This window comes from Myodes glareolus, chromosome X (genome assembly GCF_982192425.1).
Source record: "Myodes glareolus chromosome X, mMyoGla1.1, whole genome shotgun sequence".
Lineage (NCBI taxonomy): Eukaryota > Metazoa > Chordata > Mammalia > Rodentia > Cricetidae > Myodes > Myodes glareolus.
The window spans coordinates 84762332-84769298 of NC_142053.1; positions in this window are offsets into that span (position 1 = coordinate 84762332).

A 6967-nucleotide genomic window follows, 5' to 3' on the forward strand; every position below is an offset into this window, starting at 1 on the left:
ATGCAAACGGTATTGCAGACACTGCCCAGCTGAGCTGACTGTCAGGGTGTTTAATAAGGTGTTCTAGAGGTCTGTTGGAAATAGACATACACTTTTCCGTGAGTATTTAGTATGGACTAAAGAAAGCGGACTGTCTCATTAGCATGTTTTGTATTGGCCCCCTGAAGATTTCTACGTTCTCAAGTCAATCACTTGCATACTACCAAGTAAGGGGGGAGGGGAGGGGGAGACAGAGTCTCACTATGTAGCCCAGGCTGGCCTCACATTTACCATCTTGCTGCCTCAGTCTTCCTAGTGCTTGGATTACAGGCAGAAGCCACAAACTTTGGCTTAATGTTGTTTTAAACAACCAAGGAACGAGTTTGTGTGACATCCGTTGCAGGTGGTGTTCACACCTTTTCGCATTGAATACATGTTTAAATAATCATATTTTGGATACTTGGGATCAAATATTCAAGTTAGCTTTACTTGTTAATCTTAGATTCTTTAAGTTCTAGCTCTCTTGTGCGTCACTGCGCTAATCTCCAGCAGGAAGGAGTTGACAATGTTGCCAGCAGGGTAGGCAATGGGGCCAGGGGCCAACAGATGGAGAGGAACAGCTACTGATAAGACAGAGAGAAGCAACCAGCAAGCATAGCTTCAGAGGGCTGCGCTAATCGCAGGCTAGTGAGCTCTGGTAAGCACCTTTGACACGGTCCGGTGACAGAGGTAGTGGTGGTGCTGGTGAGAGCACAAGCCTTTAATCTCAGCAATTGGAGCAGAGACAGACAAATTTCTGAGTTCGAGGCCAGCCTGATCTACAGAGCAAGTTCTAAGACAGGCAGGGCAACACAGAGAAATCCTGTTGGTGGTCCAAACCAAGCCCCAGGGGATGGGATCTGGAGGCCTAGTTTCAAGTCTGGGAGAACTGGGGAAAGGGAGCAGAAGCCTGCAAGGCTGCCATGACAAACTTAAGGATATAACCTCACTGTGGCATTTAGCCTCCCTGTGCCTCGGACCTCCCTTCTGTAAAATGGGATTGCAGCCAAGTAAGTTCCTGTGTCATAGGGACCAAGTAAAGCGCTCAGAACAGGGCTTGCCACACATGGCAGACTGCAGAAGTGTTCATCGGCATCATGACTAGTACCCATTGGGAAGCCAGCAGTGGTTGTCCACCTTAGGCCTCCTATATTCCTAGAATGGGCCCCGGGCTGATAGCTTGGGTGTTAACTGCTAGGCAGGAGTACAAGACCAAGAGGCAAGCCGGTATGAAATCAGTTGCAGGTCATGTTCACACCCAAAGCAGAGGTCCTGGGGCTCCAGGTGAAGCTGCAGCTGAGGTCAGAGTTCTCTCTAGGGACTAGGACACGAGATTGTAGGCTCAGGAACTGAGGCAACCCAAGCCAGCTGAGCCTCTACTCTTTCTAGAAACATCACTGGATTGAGCTTTGCCCCAGTCCTGCCTATGGGTAGGGATTGTGGGCCTTGGCTCAGAGAGGGAAAATCACATGGAGACATAGAAATCCCTCTGTCTATAGCTCAAATAACGAGCCCCAGCTTTTGCTGCAAAGCACAAAGCCAGAAGCAGCACTTGAGGGCTCGGAGAGCTGCCAGCTCTGTGTCTGCTGTCGCCAGCGTTAGAGCACTGGGGTAGGCAGGCACCACACTACTCCATTTGTATGCCCAGTCATGCCCTGGGCTTCGCTTTTCTTCCCCAGCAGGAGGAGGCTGCAGTCTGGGTCTGGCCCTTTAGTTGGTAGTGTCCTAGAAAGTGTGCTCCCCCACTGTGTTTGTGGCCTCAAGAAGAGGAACGCATAAGTGTCAATAGTAACAACAGAACAAAAAGAGTAAGGGAATACATTTTAATATCCAATCAACCCCGGGGGAGCAGGAGACCCAGGCAAAGGAGGTTCGAAGAGATGAGATGGTCTAGTCTGAGGAAGGGAGTGATTTCTGGTTCCCCCATGGCTGATATTCCCTCTCAACTTCAGAAGTGGGAGAGATGACTGGCCCATCTGTTTGGAATTTACTGCAAGGAGAAAGAGAGATGGGGAGAGGAGGGAGAGAGGCGGGGAGGGAGGAATGAAGATGCGTGTGTGTGTGTGTGTGTGTGAGAGAGAGAGAGAGAGAGAGAGAGAGAGACAGAGACAGAGACAGAGATGGAGAGAGACAGACAGACACACACACACATGCACACACACACACACACACACACACACAGAGAGAGAGAGAGAGAGAGAGAGAGAGAGAATGAATGAATGAATATGAAAATCCAATCTTGACCATCTCTCTCCCTAACCTGTTCCTTACCATTGACCTTGGCAGCGCCGGAGTTCACAAACAGCTGTCAGGATTTTTCTAACTGTTCTGGGGCCAAGGTCTTTGAGCAGACAACGGGGCCATCCAGGCTGGTAGTCATTTGATTTGATTTGATTGTGGAAGTGGGTATTAAACCCAGGATTTCACACATGCTGGCAAGCACTCTGCCACTGAACTATATCCCCAGTAATCTTTTGTACATTTTCGTACATTTTGAGACTTGGCCTCACTGTGTTGGCCTGGTTAGGAGTGAACTCACTTTGTAGCCCAGGCAGGAGGCCTTCAAAGTTTCAACCTCCGACCTCAGTCTCTGAGGTAACTGGGATTTCAGGGCTGTGCCACCAGACCTGGCTCGGACTGGTAGTCTTCACCTGTTTCTAGATGCTTCTGTGAACAGTGTTTGTTTGTATACACAGTGAGTGAGCCAGCATGGCTATGTTATGGAGCTATCTACAGTCTCTCTGTCTCTCAAGGAACCCAGAGAGCACCCAAGACAGCCTTGAGGTCTACTTCAGGCTACTCTCGAGTGTCTGCTCCCTCGACCTGGCTTCAGGTGGATATGGGTAGAGACAGGGTTATAAAAGCAAACTTGACAAAGAGGGTAGAAGTGTGAGAGGAACCTCTCGGCGCAATGGAGACAGACTAGCTAGTTGCCTTTGCCCAGGTACTTGCCATTCAGCCATACCATCCGCAAGTGCTTGTGCATACTCAGGGCTGGCCCAGGCAGCGGGACACTGGTAGAAGTCCTCTCACAGGGAGCTGTGGTAGCAGAGCAAAGGCAGAGAGAGCACGGCAAAGATCCAATGAAGCAGGTTTGAGTTGTGCTGAAGAGTGAGAGGAAAGCAGGGGGGATCTGCTTGCAGAGAAAATGAGAGCGCACCCAACCAGGGGCCAGGAGGCCTGTGCTGATAGATCCATCCAAGACCCGAGCTGCTGCCCTTCTCTGGGTTTCAGAGTCCTCGGCTCTCAGGGAGGGGCTCTTCTCTGGTATCCCTGCTGCCAGTTCCCATTAAGCCAGGACCCACTGAATCCAGATATAGAGACTCTATTCATGTCTGAAGACATCTTTGAATCCTTTGCATCTGAGATTCGGTGGGACCTCCCAGAGCAATCAGCCTTCTAGGCAGCACCCCTCCCCTAACCGCCCAGTGGAGAGGAATCTTTAGGAACTTGTCTTTGGGGGAAGGGGCAAGCTTCCCCCTTCATCTTTCCCATCTCACCTGCACCTCCGGAAGTCCTTCCTGTATCTCCCTTTCATCCCTTCTGTATATTTGGGTTCTCCTGAAAGGAGTGTCTCTAGGGTCCCATTTTGAATTTCTTTTGTTTCCCCCAACCAAGGAGAGGAAGAATCTGACTGCACATCTGTTTGGAATTTGGGGTGGGGGTAGGGAAATGAGGCAGCTCACTTCTGGAGCACTCCATGAGTTCCAGGGTGGGGGGGGGAACCTGGGAAAAACCAGAGCCTCCTGCTACCCCCTCCCCCTGTACACCCCACCACCACCACCACCACCACCACCACCACCATGGTCCCTGTCAGCTGCCTCTTTGGCCTTTCTCATCTCTGAAACAAACAAACAATCAGGAGGCAAACCTGAAACCTTGTGCTGAGACGGTAAACAGCGCGGCCGGCTGGGCTCCGGCCTTAATGGGCCCCAGCCCCGGCCTGTCTGCTCCCGCCGGCCTGCCTCCAATGTGTTTCTGATTTGTACCGAGCTAGCGGCTCTGCCACGCTGAATGTGGCAGCTGCCTCAGCCCCGCCTCTCGGGAATGCAGGGGTGGGAAGGTTGGGAGAAGCGGGAGGAGGGGACCCCACCTCCTCAACCAGCTTGGTGCAGAGGCCGTGGCAGGAACTTCTGAGCCATATACACAGACGTGGTCAGGGAAGGGGGTGGCAGTGCGGATGGATTTCATCTGGCTATAAACAAACATGCTTCTCATTTAAGGACCCAGGGGTGCCAGTCACCAGATCCCTCTTCCCCATTTTCCAGGGGGCAGGCAAAGCAACAATTGAAATGGGGATGCTTGGGGACCGGAGTGGGTTCTTTTCAAGGAATCCTGCCTCCCCACAAATGGTGGGAATTTTCTGAAAGTGGGAAGGGCAGAAGTGGGCAGGAAGAAAATGAAGTTCTCTGGTCAATTGCCTCCAGAAAACCTGTGAGGATATGGGCATAAAAAGTTCTTTCTGCAAAACAACTGAGGCGCAGGGGCCAGAGAATGCAGCGTTTGTGACCTCTGACTGTACATCTCAGAGCCAGAGTTTGGATGGCCCAGGTCCATGTACTATGGTGCCTGGTTTCCCCCAAGACTTGGGAGGAAGGGGTCCAGTGCCCACCAAGAAAGTGGTCTTCGGTATCCTGACCCCCACAGGATGAAGAAAGGCAAACTGCTGTCTTGGCTCAATGGCTTCCCATACCTACGCTTACATTCCACGAGCATCTCCTTGTAGACTCAGCTTAAGCATCTTGGCCACTTCTCCTGCTCTTTTCATCCTTCTGTTAAGATGTAAGACATGGACAGGGACTCCTGAGAAGATAGAGTTGGCAAAGTGCTTTTGATCAAAGGTGTTTTCTTCTGACCAGGCATGGTGGTACCTGCCTGTCATCCTAACCAGGTTAGTGAAGAAAGACTGCAAGTTTGAGGCCTTCCTGAGCTACCTAGTTAGAGAGACACTTACGGAAAACATAAATTTGAGTCATGGATGTAGCTGAGTTGGTGAAGTGCCTGCCTAGCATGTACGAAGCCCTAGATTAAGTCCTCAGCATCAAATAAAACTGGGTACGGTGGCTCACCTCTAATTCAAGCACTTGGGAGGGGGAAATGGCAGAATTAAAAATTCAAGACCATCCTCAGATATCAGCAACTTCCAGGCCAGTGTGGGCTACATGACACCATGTCTCAAAAACATAAATAATAATTTTTAAAAACACAAAAATGTCCCCAAACCACACAATATATTCAATTTTTAACAATTCCCCCATCTTCCTCCGGTCATTAAGTCATGGCTTACCATCTCAGGGGCCTTTCTGTATAGGGATTAAAACTAAGATTGAGGTCAGTATCAATACAGTATAGAAAACAGTAGCTTCAAGTCAGGCGGAGTGGTGTCCACTTTTAATCCCAGCTTAGGGGGAGGGGCTAAAGCTGGGGGATCATGAGTTTGAGGCCAGCCTGGAGTACATAGTGAGACTCTGGTTTTTGTTTGTTTGTTCAGTTTTTGTTTTTAAAGGAGAAAAAATGGAAAGAAAATTAAGGAAGGGAAAAAAATAGAAAAACACAAAGCACTAGTTTTACTCTGGAGCCTTACTCGGCTCATGCGACCACATCCCCAGCTCTGGCTCTGAAAGCTATCCAACCACTGCTCTCCTAGCTGAAAACGTTGGATTCGACCAGAAGGCGGGCCCCCGGGGTAGCAGTCCAGTCCAAACAGCAAGCCATCTTGGCTGCCTCTTTTCTAGACCCCAACTCACAGGAATGCGGGAGGTGGGGGAGCAGAATGTCCTTTGGAAAGCAGCTCCTGGGACCAACCTGAGGTTTGTGGCTGTTTATTCCCCCTCCTGCTTTTTCCTCAAGTCCTGAACTCTTCCCACAGTGTCTAGCCAGTTCAACGTATGCACACAGCATTGTATGTTAACAAAGAAAATTCCCATCTTTTTCTTTGAGCTGCAACACCAAATCCTGCTGACAGGAAGACCCTGTCACTCGATGGGACGGTTACCCCGAGGGATTGTGCTACAGGTGCCTGCATGTGCATGTTTTCGGTGTAGAGCTTGGGAACGCAACCCTTTCTTTGTAGACATTTTGAGGGTGAGGAGCAACTGCTTTAGCCTTTGTAGCATCAGATCAGACAGAAGAGGACGGTGACGCTATGATCAGGTAGCCCCTACTCTGTTCCCCTGGAACAGTGCGTTCCTCCCCTTCCTTTACAGCTTTCTCACCCTGTCCAGTTCCCATGGCTCTCCTATACTCAGAAGCCGTTGAGCCCAGTATCTCAAGCCTTTTCACACTCCAGGGACTGCAAGGAAGACCAAAATGGCAGCAGGGAGATGACATATAGGCTGCCTACCAGAAGACTGCCCAAGCCACAGGAACAAAGAAAGCTCCTGGCAAACCCCTGCTAGTAATGACTTCCTGAATCAGATAATTCATTCTCCTGTCTGATTTGAAACTCAGTTTCTCATCTAAGTGAGAGGGGGAGATGTTAGATTTCGTGGCATGAAGGGGCCCTACTTGCTTTGTCCCACTGTGATGGGATGACCAGTGCCCCCACCAGCACTCTAGGGTTCCACTCTTTTTCCTGACATTACTGTCTTTTATAAGCCCTCCCCACACAGCCAGTGACATCAAGCCAGCCTTGGTTTTGACATGGACTTAGTTAGGTCCAGGCTGTATCAAGGGATAAAGAGGATCAGAGCTCAATCAATTCATGCATTCATTCATTCCCACATCCATCTAGTAATCCTGTATTGGTACTCACAGGGTGCCCAGAAATGCTCAGCTTCATCTCCAACCCAAGATGTTTATTTGTTTTATTAAATTGTTACTTATTGTGTGTGAGGATGTGGGTGGCACGCATGTGGTAGTCAGAGAACAACTCCCGGGAGCTGATTCTCACCTCCCGCCTTTTGGAGACGGGGTCTCTCCTGATGCTCCTGCTGCAGCAGCTGCATGT